We start from the raw sequence: 20,190 nt of genomic DNA on the forward strand, positions 1-20,190 counted from the left end.
GAACTTCCACTTTTCGGAACCCCCCCCCCCCTTCAGTGTCACGTTTGGCTTCTTTCAGGGGGAGGGGGGAGTGAATACCTGTGTAATACATTATTTGCTCCCACTTCCGGGCATAGATACCCGAGCCACCCACAGATATCTACACAACTTTCTGTGTCCCTCTGCTGTCTTCTGGGAGACACACAGATCCCAGAAGACAGCAGGGACCAGTGGGATAGCACATCGTGAGTCGTGCATGCACAGTAGGGAACCAGGAAGTGAAGCTGCGAGGCTTCACTTCCTGATTCTCTTACGGAAGATGGTGGCGGCAGCACACGAGAGCCAAGCGATAGATCGGCTTTGGGTCCCAACATCACAGGCACCCTGGACAGGTAGGCCTCTACTTTAAGGATGACATTGAATTTAAGCAGCTTTCACTATCTGGGTTCTAGAACGTGAATGCAACATTACAGCTGCTTCCAACATTTCTGTTAGACATAAAAGGGTTATTTTATTCCACATCCAGTCTGTAGGTAACAATGGTACCTTTGCCATGAAGTCGTATAGATCTGGATAGAAAACAAAAAGGGTGCAATCAGCGCAAAAATTAAATAAAATAAACCTCCCCCTTCACAAATGCAAGCTGAACACTGACAGGACAATCACAAAATCCAAAAGATGCAAAAATGTATAAGAAATAGTGCAACGCAATATAAATACAATTAAACTAAAGTGCAAAACACAGTTGTTATACCGATAACAAATTAATCATGAATGGTGCATAAATAATGCAAAAAAACAGTCCAAAAAGTGAAAAATTCCAAAGGAATAGGGTGACAACCACTCCAAATCTTCACCGGTGACTTTAACTTTAAATAAGTGATCCCTCCTCCGTTAAGAATGGCTACTCTCACCTTAAGGTATGGACCCCTGTTTTACCAGGGAGTCATACCAGCAGAAATCGATAGATTGGTGCAATATGTGGATAGCAAACTTCTTAGGCTTGGCAGCATTGAGATCGAGGATAAGAGAAAAAACAGATCTAAGTGCTCTCTGCTTTAAAAACGGCTTAGGTTTATTAAAAAGGCATTAACAGGATTGGGCGCATGCGCGAAGCTCGTGATGGAAGACGTGTCCTTCTAGAGCTCCGCACTCCCCGCCACTACAACGGGCTCTGACTAACGATCTGGACCGCCCAGCAACCTCATTCTTCCCAGCACTCCTCTCCGGTAATCACCAGGCACCTCCCGGAATGGTCCTGACCGGACATCGAGGCAAAACGAAGCCTAAACCCATTAAGGAGGCCTTGGCCCGCGCCTCGTCCAAGATGGCGGCGAAGGCCTTGGCTAAGCAGCTCGCAGCCTCACCAGACAGATCCACCCGTGCTGAAAGTGAGGACGATGAAGACATCGAAGCACACCCCGGTGAATCATCTACTATACCGCCATCAGGTATGTCACAAGGGGACTTCTTTAAATATATGGAGGCCATGCTTCACAAAGCGCTCAAAACCACCTCGGATCAGATCACCAATAGGCTGTCCCGGGAAATCAGAGAGCTTGGTCAACGTACATCAGACCTCGAATCTCGGGTGGATGACATTGAACTAACTCTCCAGGAACAGGCCCAAGAGCAGGCGGCTCTCTGTGAGGAGAACGCCGCGCTTCTCTCTCGTTTGGAGGACGCCGAGAACCGCTCGCGCAGGTCCAATTTGCGTATTCGCAACATCCCTGAAACTGTAGATGACCTGCAATCTTTCTCTACAGCCTTGTTCCAAGAGCTTGCACCCTCCATCCCAATTGAACGCCTGGAGTTCGATAGGATCCATAGGGCCCTAACCCGCCGCCAACAAGATGGCCCCCCCCGGGACATTATCATCAAGCTGCATTTCTTTCGCACGAAGGAACAATTGCTTGCTGCTGCACGGAACAAGGATACCCTCCTGTTCCAGGGCCATACCTATCAGCTCTTCTCTGATCTGGCTCCCCTCACCATCGCTAGGAGACGGGCGATGAAACCCCAGCTGCAGGTTCTCATCCAGCACCACTTGAAGTACACTTGGCGATTTCCCTTCGCCCTGCAATTCACCCATCAAGGCCAACAACACTCCTGCACGTCGCCTGAATCCCTGCAGCGCCTCTTGGAATCCCTCCACCTCGCCGTCCCCGCTCAGTCATCAGAGACAAACTTGCCCCGCACCCCTGCCCGTGATGCCACCCATCCGTACTCCTTCACCCCGAGGAGAGCACAGCAGGGTCCCTCCTCAGTCCGCAAGGGGACCCCTGCTCGCTCACATAGAGATGGAGCTCCTGACCGTCAACTGTATTCGCCTCGCTGAAGAGGCTTGTTTAAACTTCATTTTTTTTTCTCTTGCAGGTCTCCCCTTCCTTTTCTTTTTTTTCGATTGTATCTTGTTTTCTTCCCCAGTGCCGAACTGAACTAATATTCAGATGATGCTTGTTGCCCTGCACTGTTCCACTCGCGGAAGATCAAGCTGAAGCTAGGAGAGTCTGCCAGCATTGGTTCTCCACTCCATTCTCCCGGAGAGAGGCTACTACAATCCTGTGGAACCTGCAGGGGTTGCTCAGGTCCAGTCCTCTATTTTTTTTTGCTATCTAACATTTTTTCTTTTTTTTTTTTTCTTTTTTATGCCTTTAAAAAAATTAAAGACTTCCGTTTCAGGGGGGAGTGGTCTAAGCATGGCGGTGTGAGACTCCTGGAGGTCGGAGCCTGAAAAAAAACCTCCCCGTATAGCATCCGACAGGAGACCGGCTAATAGCGCAGCATACCGCAGCAAAGGAGAGCCAAGTACCCGAGTTACCTGAGGTAATAGCGGAGACACGGAGGAGGGAGAAGGGGGAGCCATCGGAGCCATCGGAGGGCGTGTAATACAACACAGCCAAGCTGCAAAGCGGAGGAGAGCGTGGAAAACGAAGCGACGCAGAGCGGAGGTGTGAGCCGCTGACTAAACGGACCCAGCACGTGGAAGGTGAAACAATGCAGAGCGGCGGTGTGAGCCGCTGATTAACAGACCAGCACGTCTGGGGGTGGTTGTAAGGAAGACACTGGAAACGGTAGGAGAGCGGGTCTAAAAGCCCCTACAAACTGTCATACCGTATTTGCAGCATTAAGCGGACTTGGGGTGGCTCATGTCGAGGCGGGGGAGAAATTCTGGAGCTCCTACCCCAACTCACTCTTATATTACAAGGTACCTGACAGTCAAAAAAGACCTTAAACAAATCTCTGACAGCGGTGGGGGGATGGCTTTAATACAGGAGCCATACCTTGAAGCCGCACGTCAGGTAGAAAGTCAGGGGTCAGTGGTCTCAGCCCCGCAGGGTGAAACAGACATAGGAGCAGGGGAAGCGGAGAAGGAAAAGGAGTCTCAAATAAGTGATAATGGTAAACAAGATGCACAGGCAGGTTTGCACACAACATCCTTAGGACAAGAAAAGGGGATAGAGCAGGAGATTTACCAGCTCAAACAATTAATACAAGCTCTCCCCACTAAGGAGGATATACATCAGGTAATGACCAGTATTACTGGACCATTAAGGGAAGAGATTGTGGAAGTGCAGAATAGGATTGAGACAGTAGATCTTAAAGTGCACAACGTGGAACAGAAACAAAATATATCAGATAAACGCATAGCATCGCTAGAGGAAAAGGTACATATGCAGCACCAACGGATGATATTTTTGCAATTACAGTCAGAGGAATCTGAGAACAGAAGCAGAAGGAACAATGTTCGGATAAAAGGTATTCCTGAGGAGGTAGAAGGAGTGGTACTGAGGGAAACTGTTGTGGCTATTTTTAACCAATTATTAAAACTCCCCCTAAACTCACCCATAGAGTTGGACAGAGTGCACAAAGTACCCACGAACCGTAACCCCGCACATACTAAGCCAAGAGATGTTTTGTGCAGAATACACTTTTTCAGGGTTAAAGAGGACATACTTAGGGCCGCATGGCAGGAAGGCGGAATAAAGTATTTGGAGAGTGAGATCCAGATATATCCGGATCTGTGTAAATATACGAAAATGAGGAGACGCGCATTAAAGCCCCTGTTGGAGTACTTGTTGAGCAAAGGAGCGACATACAGATGGGGATATCCCCTGGCGGTAGTTATAAAGAAGGATGGTCAAAGCTTTAATCTGAGAGATCCTGGTCAACTCCCAGAACTTTTTAGGATGTTTAAGTGGGAGCCTATCGATATTCCTAATTGGTTAGACTTGCCAGTAACAGGAGAATTTTTCTATTAGAAGAGGATAACTGGACTAAAGGGAAAAGAAAAGAAAATGGAGAATGGAGTTAGAAAAATGTGATCAATAGAGCATGGAACTGCAAGCCCTTTTTTTTTTTTTGGTGTTTTTTTTTTTTTTTTTTTTTTTTTTTTTTTTCTTGTTGTGGGGGGGGTGCTGGGAGGGGGAGGTGTGGTGATTGAAAGGGGGGAGGGAAGGGAAGGAGGAATGTATAAAAGGATTGTTCAGTATAATGACTTGATATGAAATGGTTAAGAGGAGATGGGTTTGTTTTGGACTCGGAAACTCGGAAAAGCTGAAACAGAATGTTCCCATTTGCATCTAATCTGGTTCAAAGTGTGTTTTTTTTTGTTTGGATCTGTATATGTATATGGAGGTAAAATATATACAGTGGATAAGAGTAACTAATATGGTTAATATAAGGGAAGGCAGTATTTTGGAGTTAGGATATAGAAGAATTGAAGTAGGTGTCCCCCCCCTTTTTTTTTTTTTTTTTTTTTTTTTCTTACTGAAAATGCATATCTGGTATATCGGGAATAAGGTGATCCCCACTTTTTTTTTTTTTTTTTTTTTTTGCTATAATGGGGGAATGTGTCTACAATATAAGGGGGGTAGGATAAATTAGGAGGGAAGCTCTTGCCTGTTTTGATATATATAAAGAGAAAAGTTGGGTACATAGGTAGTTATAGCGGAATAACGTATATCGCCTTAAGATCCCAGGGGGGGGAGGGGGGTTATGAGGGTGGATATGTTGGGTGGTGTGCGTTTTTTTTTTGGGGGGGGAGGGGGGAGGGGACTCACAAGGTTTGCACAGTCAATATGGAACTAGATTATTGCATTTAATATGGGGGCGTATCTATCGGCAGGGTTCTAGCCGATACTATGTTGGCACTGGGGTTAATTCATGTTATGAATAGGGATGGGGGTATACATAATCATATATATAAATGTTGGCAAAGAGATGTTTTCTTTTGTTTGGGTTAAGGGTGGGCAAAAGGGGGGAGGGGGGGGTCAGGGTGTAAGGGGTATATCACAGTTTTTCTTTTTTTGGAGCACTAGATCACTAGGTATAAAGGAAGGGGACTAGCTATGGGGGGGGGGGGGGGTATGGGTTTATTAACATTAATATAAAAAGGGGAGGAATTTAGTGAAGAGGGAGGGGGGAAGAAGGGAGGGGGGTAGAGGGGATGGTGTGTTTTTTTTTTTTTTATATGTATATTTTTTGTATATATTTATTTATTCTATTTATTTAATTTGTCTCTCCCCCTGGGAGAGGAGGGGATATTCTAAAGGAAAGGTACTAAACAGTAAGGGACACACTCAAGGTGGTGGGAAGGATAAAGGGGTTAAGGTTTATTTTTTTTATTTTTTTTTTTATTTATTTTTTTATGGGGTGTTGTAGGAATTGAAGTTGAACGGTCATATTTTCTCAAACAGTAAGGCTAGGGATAAGTAATAGGAGTTAAGGGGGCTCAAGGGAAGAGTAGGGGAGGGGAAGGAAATTAAAGGTGATGGCAATGTAATAAGAAGCGGGTAAAAAGCGGGTGCAAGGGGGGATAAGAAGGCTCTGATCACTGCTGTGTTTATTTACTTCCCCCTATTTCAACGTCTCTCCTCCAAGTGGAGGGAAGTCGGAGACGTTTAGAAGTTTGTGTGTTTGTTTTTTTTTTTTTTTTTTTTTTTTTTTTTGTTATTTTTCCTTAGAGAGGCAAGTAGTGGGCAGGGTTGCCAGGGCATAGTGTCTACAACTGCCTCAATATTATAATACGCAGGGTATTGGAGAAGATAACCAGAGCCTAAGGCAGTTTTTTTTTTTTTTTTTGTGTATCTGTCCCGGGGGTCCGGTCATATCCCCCACCAGGGCCGTCGGGGGAGAAATCAGGATAAGAAAGATGACAAGGTGTAATTTTACTTCGTATAATGTCAAGGGGTTAAATAGTCCCGAAAAACGTACTAGACTACTGGCGGAGCTAGGTAGATTAAAATCTCAAATTATTTTTCTACAAGAGACACACTTTAGAAAGGACAAAATTCCTAGATTAGGGAGCCGTAGGTTCCCAATCGTCTACCATAGTTCATCACAAACGTCTAAAGCTAACGGGGTAGCAATTATGATGTCCAGTCAGGTGCCATGGAAAGAATCTAAGATAGTTCAGGATGATTCGGGGCGGCTCTTGATTATAAATGGAGTTCTGTACGAACAAAAGGTCACTCTGGTTAATATGTATTTACCAAATGAGGATCCAATAACGGCCTTAGAGACATTTATGGACCTGGTCCATCAAAACAAAGAGGGAATTGTTATACTAGGGGGGGATCTAAATATCGCATTGGACCCTACCTTGGATGTTTCGAAAGGAGTGTCTCACCTGTCCTATTCCAAACTTCGGAAGGCGAAAAGAGTATTACAAGACTTACAGATGATAGATATTTGGAGGACGTTAAATACGTATGAGAGAGATTATACTTTTTTCTCAGCAAATCACAAAACGTATACTAGAATCGACTATATTTTTACTTCTCAGAGTGCAATAACATGCATAATAGAAGCCTCAATAGGCCCATTCACATTGTCGGATCATGCTCCAATGAGTTGTACGATGGAACTGGGCGAGATAAGCACGAAGGAATGGAATTGGAGGATGAATGAGACACTCCTAAAGGAACCTGAGTATGAACACAAAATTAAGCAGGAACTAGAAGTTTTTTTTACTATCAATGAGTCAGAAGAAATACCACCATTATGTACTTGGGAAGCTCATAAATGCTATATCAGAGGCATTTTGATATCACTAGGGGCCCATAGGAAACGTATTTTAGGGGCCAAAATGGAGACATTGTTGAAGGAGATCGGGATACTAGAAGTGGCACATAAGAAATCACAAACCCAACAAATAGAAGAAAAACTTATGAGGTTACGAGAGGAATTAAATGGGTTATTGATGGATAGAGCTAAAGCAAAATTAACACGATGTAGACGGGCGTATTATGAATACGGAAATAAACCTAGTAGAATGCTGGCAAACGCCCTAAAAGAAACTCGGGCTAGAAACCATATTGAACAGATAAAAACACAGGGAGACATCTTGGTGAAATCCACGAAGGAGATAGCAGAAGTATTCAAAGAGTATTATACCAAACTGTATAGAATAGAAGGGCAACAAGAAGCAGTGAGGTTGTCGAACCGAGAACAACAGGCAAAAGAGTATGTAGAGGCCTCAGGGCTGCCTGGGTTGTCGGAAGAGGAAGCAGGAGGTATTGATGGGCCAATCACTAAGGAGGAATTTTTTGAAGCCCTAAAGGTACTGAAGCCAGGTAAAGCGCCAGGCCCTGATGGGTACACGCTGCTTTATTACAAGATTTTTTCTGAGGAATTGGCATCAAGATTTCTGACGGCCTTCAATTCAATAAGGGAAGGGCAGGAGATGCGAGAAGAGACATTGATGGCTCACATTACATTAATTCCTAAGGAGGGCAAAGATCCTACTAATTGTGCCAGTTATCGGCCAATTTCATTATTGAATGTCGATCTTAAGATCATGACAAAAATCTTGGCCAACCGACTACTAGGATATATCCCAGAAATTATACATCCAGATCAGGTGGGGTTTACCCCTGGTAGAGAGGGGAGGGAGAACACCCAAAGGGTAATAGGAGCTATCCATACAGCGCATGTCCAAAAAAAGCCATTAGTGATTATATCTGCCGATGCCGAAAAGGCATTTGATAGGGTAGACTGGACATTCTTGAGAGTGGTGCTGCAACATATAGGGCTGAGAGAGGGGATGTTAAATTGGATTAAGAGTTTATATACATGCCCTAGGGCAAGAGTCAAAGTGAATGATCTGATGTCTAAACCTTTCTCAATAAGGAATGGCACACGGCAGGGATGTCCACTCTCCCCTATTATATTTGTTCTTACGGTAGAACCACTGTTAAGGACAATTCGGGCTAATCAAGATGTCAGGGGCCTGGTAACAAAAGGAAGAGAACATAAATTAGCGGCCTATGCGGACGACTTGCTGTTTTTTATAACCTCGCCTGGAGTGGCGCTACCGGTATTACTACAAGAATTACGTAAATATGGAAAGTTATCTAACTTCAAAATAAACTACAGCAAGTCCGAAGCAATGGGGGTGGAACTGAATGAGAAATTGAAACAACAATTAGTGGGGAATTTTGGATTCAGGTGGACGAAGGCATATATAAGTTATCTAGGGACCAAAATACCAAATAAGCTTAACCAAGTATTCGAATTGAATTTTGCACCCTTAATTCGGCAAATAAAATTAGACTTTGCAAGGTGGGATAAGGAGGTATTCACGTGGTTTGGGAGAATAAATATCATCAAAATGAATGTGATGCCCAGATTGTTATACCTATTTCAGACTCTCCCCATTAAGTTACCGGCCGGATTTTTGAGAGATATCAGTTCCAGATTTGTGAGATTTATCTGGGCAGGGAAAACCCCGAGAGTCCGTAGAACGGTGCTGAATCTACCCAAAGAAAGAGGAGGGGTGGGACTCCCAGACCCGGAAAGTTACTATGTGGCAGCGCATTTAATGAGAGTGGTAGAATGGTGCACAGCGGATAAAGAAAAACCATGGATACAGATGGAGCAAAATATGACTGATATACCTTTGGAGGGAATAGTGTGGATAGAGGAGGGGGTGATACCAAAGGAGGTGAAGGGACATCCCACGATAGGAGCTACAATCCAGGTCAGTAAAAAAGTGTTTAAGAAAACAAAGATGTCAGTAGACCCAAGTCCCATGATCCCAGTTCTGGGGACACCAAGCTTTGAGCCAGGATTAGTAGACCAACGGTTTAAAGAGATGAGGCAGCAGGAAATTTGGAGGCTGATCCATTTTTCAAGGAATAACTATGTAATGACACGTGAGGAGATTGAAAGTGAGTTTTCGGAAAATTTAGATAGCTTCAGAGTGCTGCAGCTCAAAACATATATACGGGTAGCCACGCAACATATGGCTGAATTACGAATGTTATCGGACTTTGAAAAGATTTGTTTAAAGGGAGAGCCTCTGAGGCACTTACTGTCGGTTATGTACGCATTGGTGGTAGACTTAGGAGCACCACAAGAACTGGCGTTTTTAAAAGCATGGGAGAAGGACCTAGGAATGACTTTTTCTGACCCACAGAAAAAGAAAATACTGCTATTCACACATAAATCCTCAATGGCAACCAAATATCAGGAGGGAGGGTACAAGATCTTAACTAGGTGGTATAGAACTCCGGCAGTATTGAGTAGGATGTTTCCTCAAGTGTCAAATCAATGCTGGCGGTGTCAAAAAGCAGAAGGTACCATATTACATATTTTTTGGGAGTGTGCTGGGGTGCGAGATTTTTGGAAGATGGTGGCAGAGACAATAAAGAAAATCACAGATGTGGCTCTTGTAGAAAAACCGTCAGTGTTCCTTTTGCATGATATCCCGTTATCCAATGAAAAGTACAAAAATTCATTGGTAAGACATCTACTTACGGCAGCAAAAGCATGCATTCCGAGTCTCTGGAAAAGTACAGTAGCTCCATCAAAAATGCAATGGATGGGGAGAATAACGGAGATTCAACAAATGGAAAACCTGACCATGATATTAAAAGAACAGGAAGGGAAATATCAAGAAGTATGGTCACCATACGAGGAGTATAAAAAACAGAATCCATAAGGGGGAGGAGTGGGGACCGGACCTCGGGGGGAGGGGTGTCTGGTTTTTTTTTTTTTTTTTTTTGTTTTAGTTTTGTTTTTGTCTGTTTTTATTTGTAGTTAACAGTTCAGGATAAGAAGGGTGCGGCTGAGAACAGGGGGGCTCAGTCGGAATGGAGGAAAAAGGTTTTGTGTTGATAATATAGAGTGATAGTTGAGGACAACTAATGGTAAAAAGGTTAGGGTTAATATAAAGAATGTATTAAGCCAGAGAAGTAGATGAAAATTGTAAATTGAAATACTGAGATGTGATTGTATATGAATGCAGAAGGTTGTTATGATTGCTGTTAACAAAATAAAGAATTAAAAAAAAAAAAAAAAAAAAAATTTTTCTTGTTATATATACATATATATTCAGGCATGTTCCCCATTTAGTTTTGAGTCTGCTCGCCTCGGGCCGCGACTTTTTGTGGCCTGGAGTGAGTATGACACATTTTTGCACTCACCTACCAGGTTCATTTTAAGCTATACCTATGCATTTTGTGTGTTACAAATACAACCCTATTACCACAGGTATAGTTCCAGTCTTAAAGTTATTATTGGTTGTTTGGTTCACCATCAGGAACTTTCTGGTTCCTACTATGTGCTCTACATTATGTCCCCCCACGGGACTTATGTCTCAGGAATAATGCTTCCCCCTCCCACCCTCCTTTCCCCACCCTTCCCAACTTACCTTAACCTTCCCTAGATTCTCTCCTAGCCCCCAAAATCTCATATCCTCCTTTACCTTCCCTTACCCTCCCTCGCCCATGCTCCTTTCCCTACCCCGCTACACCCTTGAGTGTCCCCCTGAGAGAATGGGGTATTTTAATACCCAGGTCTAGGACCAGGTACTTATCCTCTGTTATATGACGCTATATACACTGCAAGTGTTAACCAAACACACCCTCAGTTTAGTCTGAAAACGTTACGTAAGTTATCATTTATGTTTTTTACTTTTTGTTGTTAGGAATATGCTTGATTTAAAGTTACTGTATGTTATTCCTTTCACGTATTCATATGAAACGCAATCTTTATATCCCCCGTTCGTGGCGGAGAGCAGTCATTGCTCCCCCTTTCTACGGTGCACCCACCCCCGTGCTGGCTGGCTGGCCGGTGATCGGAGCACTATTTGGTCGGGCGACAGAGTTTGACTCTCACCCTTCCTGATGTTTACTGGTTTGCCCTACGAACCCTCCCCTTCCCTTTCTTCCTCCTCCTTATCTCACCTTTCTATTCTCTTCTTTCTTCTCTTCTCCTGTCGGCGTGGTCAGGGTCCCCTGGTGAGGCCTCAGTATAGTAATCTTCTCAGCCTTAAATGGCCCCCCTGAATGTTCTTTCCCTGAATGTCAAGGGCCTGAATTCGCCAAACAAGAGAGTTAAGGCGTTTCATACATTTGCCTCCTTGAAGGCTGACATAGTGGCCCTCCAGGAAACTCATTTTTCTGCCCGCAATACTCCAAAATATTTCAGCCCTAAATACCCTCAGGTGTTTACTGCCTCAGCTAGTACAAAACACAGAGGTGTCCTTATTGCCCTACATCACTCACTCCCCTTTACAGTGACCTCAGAAATAAAAGACCCTGAAGGCCGCTACATTATATTGATTGGTTTGCTCCAAGAAGTAGAGGTCACTCTTGTTTCTTATTACGCCCCAAATACCAACCCAATTCCCTTTTTTTCACACCTGTTTCAGGTCCTACGTTCTCATTGCAAGGGCACCCTGTTCTTGTGCGGTGACTCAAATCTGATACTACAGCCTCACCTAGACAAATCCCCTTATGCTCCTGATCAATACTCTCCCTCTCTGCGTTTTCGGAAACTTCTTCAACAGGCCTCCTTACTTGACTCATGGCGGGAATGTAATCCAACCAAGAAAAACTACACATTTTATTCTTACCCCCATAAGTCATTTTCTAGGATTGACCATATTTTTGTATCGGTTGCCTCCTCTCCTATCTTGCTTAGCTCCACTGTCCAGCCTATTACCTGGTCTGACCACTGTGCAGTATTAACCTCAGTCTCGTCCCTGATCCCACGCTCTAAGGATCGCACCTGGTGTATGAATGAAGCCCACCTTACTAACCAGTCCTATTGTTTTGATATCCAGATTGCCTTGACAGAATATCTTAAGCACAACTCTACACCTGAAATTTCCCCTGTTCTCCTGTGGGAAGCGCACAAGCCAGTAATTAGGGGTAAGTGTATCTCCGTGTCGACCCACTTAAATCGTGATAGGAAATTACAGCTAGCCCAACGAGAACACGACTTTCATCAATGCTTCCTCCGGTTTCAATCCTCCCCTTCTGAGCCCCATAGGATAGCTATGGAAAGGGCCAAGGTGGACTTGGACCTGTTGCTGGCCGAGTCGGCAGATAAGGCCATCCGCAGGTCCGCCCACACCATTTATACCAAGGCCAACAAACCTGACACCTTCCTGGCACTACGCCTCCGCCGTCCAGATAAAACCCATGTCCCTATCCGGCTTCGTACGGATAAGAACTCATTTACTAGCAACCCTGTTAAGGTTCTAGCGATTTTCCGTCGGAAACTAGAAGAATTGTACAAGGCCCAATCTTCTTTCTCACCGGCTGAAGCTGAAGCTTTGTTCCAAGACATCTCCTTGCCAGTTTTGTCGGATTCCAACCGTGAGCTTTTGGATAAATCTATAACGGTAGAGGAGGTCATCTCGGCTATAAAGACCCTTAAGCCCCATAAGAGACCTGGTCCAGACGGACTCTCGAGCAATTACTATAAAAAATTTGTTGTTACCTTGGCCCCACTTCTCTCTAAAGCCTTCAATGCAATCCTGCAGCAGCATTCGTTTGGCCGAGACACTTTGACAGCCATTATAGCGATGATACCCAAACCCAACTCAGACAATACAATCTGGTCCAATTTTAGACCTATCTCGCTACTCAATTTAGATATCAAGATATTAGCCAAGATTATGGCCTTACGTCTTAATCCCATCATAGGAGGAATGATACACAAAGACCAGGTGGGTTTTATTCCCCGCCGCCAAGCTAGCGATAACATCCGTAGAGTGGTCCTGCTTCAACATGTTGCTAGAAGTCGTAAAATTCCCATGCACCTGTTGTCCCTCGACATCAGGAAAGCTTTTGACACAGTTTCATGGCCCTATCTAAATTTTATACTTTCCCGATGGGGTTTCGGCCCACATTTTTTTACAGTGGATGGGCTCCCTTTATAGCCACCCACAGGCATATGTCAAATACTCGGGGTTCCGCTCTGATAGCTTCCAAATTGGTAGGGGCACAAGGCAAGGCTGCCCCCTATCCCCTCTACTCTTTGCCTTGGCAATAGAGCCACTGGCTGCCCTGATTAGATCCAGCCCTGAAATTAAGGGACTAGAAATTGCCTCTACCTCTCACAAGATTTGTCTATTTGCAGACGACGCTCTCCTATTTGTAACTTCCCCCCGTCTAACCCTCCCTAGTCTACTACGAATTCTCAAAAAAATTTGCTAAAATCTCAGGTCTAGAAGTTAATCAATCTAAATCGCGGGCTCTCAATGTGTCTCTCCCTGATGATGAGGTTGCTCACCTCCAAGAATATTTCCCATTCACCTGGTCCACTGTCTCCCTGCCATATTTAGGCATAAAGCTGACGGGTGACCCAGCTTTCCTTTTTCGGTCCAACTACCTCCCCATGTTGACACAGTTATCGTCTTTACTAGAATCTTGGAAACCCCTGTGTGTGTCCTGGATGGGCAGAGTTGCTGCCGTTAAGATGTCCCTGCTCCCTAAATTACTTTATCTTTACAGAGTCCTCCCAATAGCTGTCCCATCATATTATCATAGAGTTATTCAATCCCGGGTCTTCCAATATATTTGGGGCCCTATTAAACCACGGGTTTCCAGATCCATTCTTCTCCGCAACAGGCTTAGCGGGGGACTTGGGATTCCCAATTTTCTTCGTTATTATCAGGCTTCCCAGCTAGCCCAAATCACTTTGCTTCATGCATCCACTGAAATCCCCATATGGGTCGGTTTGGAAGCCATCGATATTTTTCCCCTATTGGTCCATAACTTGCTATGGTTACCATCGTCGGCCCGCACCTCCATCACAAACCCGGTCACGCGTCACTCGCTCAGACTTTGGGACTCTTTACGTTCCCCTTTCCATTTAGTTTCCGCCCATGCCCCTTTACTTTCGTTTTTTGGCCACCCACTTTTTTATCCTGCTTTTGTAGAACCGGAATCCTTCCGGTTTTGGTCCCAAACGGGAATATGTCGGATAAGCGATATAATGAATAAAACCACTTTGAAAACTTTTTCAGAGCTCCAGTCCCAAGTTCAGCTACCCTCTGTCGAATACTTCCACTACCTCCAAATATCCCACTTCACTCGTTCGGTAGTGGGTGCTTGTTCCTCATTTGACGGTATGTCCTTCTATGAGAACATATGTAACTCAGATCCACATGCTCCCGGCATTATCTCACGGATCTACAGTCATCTTACGACCCCGCCCTCTGTACTCCCTCTATATGCTGCACAGTGGTCCAAGGACCTACAAATAGCTCTGGAACCAGAGGACTGGGCAAATATCTGGGCCCGTACTAAGTCCTCCACACAGAATGTGGTGGCCATGGAAGCCAACTATAAAGTCCTCATGCGGTGGTACCTGGTCCCGGCTAGGATAGCTAAATTTTCACCTTTGTATTCTCCAGTATGTTTCCGAGGTTGTGGAGAAAGGGGTACCCATGAACATATCTGGTGGTCATGCCCCATTGCACAACAGTTCTGGAAGCAGATATTCCTTATGGCCTCCACCCTTTTACGCGACACCCTCCACCCTGACCCAGCTTTGGCCTTATTGAACCACATCAATGGTAATTATACCAGAGCTCAAATTCGCCTCCTATTACAACTGACCACTGCTGCTAAACAAACAATAGCCAAGGCCTGGAAAACCTCCAAATTACATATAGCCGAAGTTAAACACAGAGTGACCCAAGCAATGATCCACAGCAAGACCGAAGCAATTGTTCTGGACCGGATCCCACAGCATGATAAAATATGGTCTCCATGGGTGGAATTTTTTCTCCCTCCTGACTTTGTAGCCACCTTCCCTATCCCATGATTGTCGTGATGTTCTCATTAACTGACACAATGGCCCACTGGGGGTGCACCCACCCGCGTCGACACACGCTTTCTTTTTTTCTTTTCTTTACTTTATCCTCCTTTCACCATCTTTTCTTTCATCTCCCGTTTCTACGTCTCCCCTTCCCTGCCCTGGTTTTCCTGGGCTCCCCCCCTTATGTTGAAAACTACCGTCTTATGCACTAGGGTGATACGGTTACCCGTGACCCCCCATTAGCCTTCAGTTCTCTACCCTTAAATGTGTTGAGTACGGATTATTGTTCTACGTCACCTTATGGTATAGAAACGTGTGCTTTGTTATCCTAGGTTTATTTGCCTTTAACCATTATGTCCCCACATAACCCTAGTATAGCACCTTCTCTCACTGAGTTGCACTTAATCCTTTGTTAAGTAATTCCGGGAGGTCCTCCCGGTAATGTATGTACACAATGATACTACCATATACCATTGTATCTCCGCAATTGTTTTAAGTGGAAAATGTTTATTTTCTTTTTACTCTGTACTCTTTATTTTTGCAATAAAAAATTTGAACAGAAAAAGGCATTAACAGGCTACTCACATTAGCCCAAAAGGCAAAACGGCAGAAAGGAAATACACACAACATGTGTCTTCTCAGAGATGGCAGCAAGCGACTTCAGGCTCCTTCCCCCATACGCGTTACATTGTAGCAACTTCCTCAGCCCCGCCCCGCTGAGGAAGTTGCTGTTTTATGCCGTTTTTTTCAATGACTTTTATCTGTATTGCGGGACCCAACAATTCATTAAAAGTAGTTTTAAATGACTTTTTTTCCTTTAGAAATGTCATTTTGCTGCAGGGACTGTTCTAAACACAGGAAAAATGCGCCACTTTACAGGCATACTATAGACACCCCCCAGGTATGAAATTTAAAGTAATATTTCACTTTTATTCCTTCACTTTAAGCATTATTAAAATCACTGCTCCCGAAAAAACTTCCATTTTAAAACGTTTTTTTGTATTGACACATGTCCCCTGGGGCAGGACCCAAACTCTTTTTATGATAATAACTTGCATATAAGCCTTTAAAATTATCACTTTTGATTTTTCATGTTCGTGTCCCATAGACTTTAACGGTGTTCGCGTGTTCAAACAAATTGTTTGCCTGTTCGCCAAATTCTGGTGTGAACTGAACCAGGGGGTGTTCGGCCTATCCTTAATCTCCACGGCCCCCAGCCGCAACTACATCGGCTCTGGAGAATTGTTTATCAATTCTCCAGCTGATACAGCCAGTTAACCAATCCCATATACTTCCAACACTTATTTGGGTAGGTACACCCATACCAAAAAAGGGCCCAACCCATCGTTCTCCAAAGAACAAAATCATCACGCCTTCAAAAACCCTGTGACCCCTGCTTGCCGCTATGACTACACCAATCCCACCCAAAATTACCTGTCAAAGTAACTACCCATATAAAAAATAAAGGGGCGGGAGGGTGGGAGAAGTTGTCCGATGCTGTCTCCTGACCAACTGATGCCAGAGTCAACACCTCCCCCCGCTAGAACCCTAGAACCACACCCTGTCCCATCCTACCCTCCACCAATGAGTTAAGGCCTGTTCTCTTTAAAGAAAAAACACTCTTATACGTACCCCTCCTTTACTACATCCTAGACTGTCAAACCCACTTAAGCTGCGCCTGCAGCTCCTGGACTATATCTTGACTAGAGTATTGTCCATGTTATTGCTGCCATGCCACTTACCCAATTCCCCTTCGTTTTACTTCTGACCACCTTACTCAACTATAAGAACACAGACCAAACATCTTTCTTTGGGTCTAAATGGCCATAGCATCCCTTGTATTAAACAACCATAAATAATAAAATCTCTTTATTATATTAACATTACATTCTCAATTAAACAAAAACATAACATCCTGATGTAACTACCAGCTCTTCTACTAGGTCTTAGGATATTTTAAGGCATACGTGCATGACCAACCAGCTGTATCTGTCACCAAATTGCATCTCCACAGCCCCCAGCCGAAACTACACCGGCTTGGGGACAATTGTTTATCAATTCTCCAGCCGATACAGCCAGCTAATAAATCCCATATACTTCAGACACTTATTCAGGCAGGTACACCCATACCGAAGATGGGCCCAACCCATCTCCAAAGGACTTACGAACTCACTCCACCGCCCTGTCAAATGATGCATAGGAAACCACGCACAACTCCCTGTCAATGGCATCATTGGCCAAATCGCAGTTGAGGTGGGAATGGTGGTGTATTAACCGAAAGCCTATTAGGTTCCTTCTTTGGAACCACCCCGAGCGGAGAAACAAGATCGTCTATTGGTGGGGAATAGAAAGGACATGTCATCCTCCCAAATGAAACTTCTTTGGCCAATTTCTTGGTGACCACTGCAGGGTGGAGCTTTGCAGATCTCCTATTTTCCGGGACCGGCGAAACACGGGATAATGTACAAGGGATCACAAACCCATCGGAAAACCCTTGAAATAAGACGGGGCGCTTTCTGGTTGGGATACCTACTTAGAAAGGGTGCCAGCTTTTCCCACTTTACTGGAGTCCTCCCTTTTCTCAGCTTCGCCCAACTTACCTTTTCCCTGCTTGAAGCACTTTGTGAGGGGATGTTAACCTCTGCATCTGGAGCATTTGTGACGAAAATAGCAGGACCCCCCAAATCTGCAAATTCCCTTGTTGAACTGCCAACAGAAGCCTTTGCGCTTCATGGCCGATGGTGATGAGGTTGCGGGACTACCCACCCCCCCAAAAGGGAATATTTTGGCCCCACGCTTTTCATCCACAAACTAATATTTTTATTGTCCCATCTCAATGCTGGCCTAACCGCCGTCCTTTGCCTGAACTTTTCATCATACCTAAACCAAGCCACTCCCCCATACACCCACTGAGCATCGCTGATGGAATCTAGGTAACAAAAAAGTGCAGAGCACACTTTTCTCCTATAACACTGGCCAGAATGTTAAACCCCTTAAGTCAATTCCCAAACGCCGCTTCTCCTCCGCCTCTTTCTTGCTCTCATGGGGCTTAACTTTATCTAGGTTAAATTTTTCAAGGGGCAATAAGAAAAATATCTCCACATACTCAGCTCTCCATATCCTATCCCTCACCGCCTGTTTGAGATGTGTGCCAAGCGGTTCCTCAAAACACACATAAACTTCACATTTCGCCCGATTCCCCATTCACCTTCTTTGGATCCATGGCTGCCTTCTCAGTGAATTGCGATGCCACCTCCAGCGGAGCCGGAACTGAACCTCCCTGCCTGACATCACTCTGAGAGGATGTAGAGGCCTGAACGCCATCATCCCGAGCTGGGGCCATAGAGGAGGACCCCCGCTGCCCCCCTCCAGACTTGGCCCCCCCAAGGACTGACCTTGCAAACCCCCAAATCACTGCCACCTGAAAAAAGGGACCGTACAGAAGACAAACTATAGTGTATAGAACAGTTGTTCTCAACCTGTGGGTCAGAACCCCCTCTGGGTTGGAATTATGATTTGCCTGGGGTAACCAAATCCTATCCTGTCCCTAAAGCCCACACCACTCTCCCAGCATTTTTGCACCACTCTCCATGAAGCCTGTGGCCAGCTGGGCTGTTCCTGGAGCCCGTGCCCACTCAGCCACTTTGCAGCCGCCCATTCAGTTCACAGCATGGCTGAGGGGAGACTCAAGGTCAGCTGACTGGTGAGGAATATGAAGTGGGAGTGGCTGGAGGAGACAATATCGCCTGATTTTGACATAGGTGTCACTGCTACAAGACACCACAAAGTCGGAGACACCACAGAGTCAGAGACACAGTGAATCCGGAGACACAGTTAGTAACACTACCTGTAATTATAGTTGCCATTAAGTGTCCCAAGTGTCCCCAGTGATCAAGAGCACCTATGTTGACTGATCAGAACTTCCCTCAGCACTGCCACTGATACCACCCCCCACTAGCACTTCAACTGATCCCACCTCCCACCAGCGCTGCCACTCATAAGGAGTAAGAGAAGGAATAAAAATAGAGAATACATGGAATGGAGAGGAAAAGAGGGGGAGGAACAAAGGAAAAGGGAGAGAAAGAATAAGAGAAAGAACAACTCGCGCTACGAAAATAGTTTTGCTGTTAAGAGTCTCCACAACTTGGGAAATTTTATCAAGGGGTCACGGCACTAGAGGGTTGAGAAAAATGGAGGGCGTATATCACTCTTCAGTCTCCACACCACAGCCTTGACTACACACAGTCACACACTTTTCTTTCAAATAAGAAAATTCAGCCAGTAGCATGGAGCCTCTGATGTCCCATAGAGTGTTCTGTGAATATCTGTTATTGGAGTAGAGGTAACTCACATGACTTTGACAGGTCATATCCCTCTCCCAGGCACTTTGTTTCTGTCTATATATAGTTTCCTGTTTATTTAGTGTGGGTGCCAACCCAGACACTCTCTCCGGGTCTTTGGGTAGGGCACACCACCAACAATCAATCTATCTGTTTATCCAATTCTGAAATATAAATTGCCAGAAAGTATATTTTTTATTTAATTAGTGCAGTAATGTGACCTCTTTGCTTCTCTTCTTATCCACTCTCCACAGTCAGGGTCAGTGAACAGCCCATCCACCTCTTGTGTCTATGCAGAACAAAGTGAGAAAGTGCAGTCAATGATGTACACTGAACAGCCCCCTTGCAGGTGTTGCTTCCTGTGACCTGCCAACAACAGTTCCCTTACACATTTTTATTTTCATACATTTTTTATTGAATAAAAAAAGGCAAACATACCAAACAGTGAAAAGACTCCAAGGCCAGCGACTGAAAGTCATTTTAAACTGGAAGAGTACATACCACATACCAACAGACCACTTACAGTATATGTTATAAACAATAACAACAAATAAAAAGACAAGAAGGTAACCAGGTGAGAGTGCCTCAACACTAATACGGTCCATTTGGAAAGCATTGATCAGTATAACTCTCGATGATCAAGGCCTAGAGAGTGAGCTACACATAGACAAACAAAAAGAATAGGAAAAAAGAAAGCGAGAAAGGGCCTGAGAGCCTGCTCAGGGACCAAAAAAAAAAAAAACAACTATCCCAGCCTCCAGATGTTCTGTAGGTCAGTGCTCCCATCCTAGCGCCATAAAACTATTCA

General features: G+C 44.7%; 1 protein-coding gene across 1 annotated transcript in view; it reads left to right on the forward strand.

The window, feature by feature from the left end:
• The window catches only part of TMEM132C (transmembrane protein 132C), an 835,455-nt gene that overhangs the window by 302,192 nt on the left and 513,073 nt on the right, over window positions 1-20,190 (forward strand). The window lies entirely within an intron of this gene.

This window comes from Rana temporaria, chromosome 1 (genome assembly GCF_905171775.1).
Source record: "Rana temporaria chromosome 1, aRanTem1.1, whole genome shotgun sequence".
NCBI lineage: Eukaryota > Metazoa > Chordata > Amphibia > Anura > Ranidae > Rana > Rana temporaria.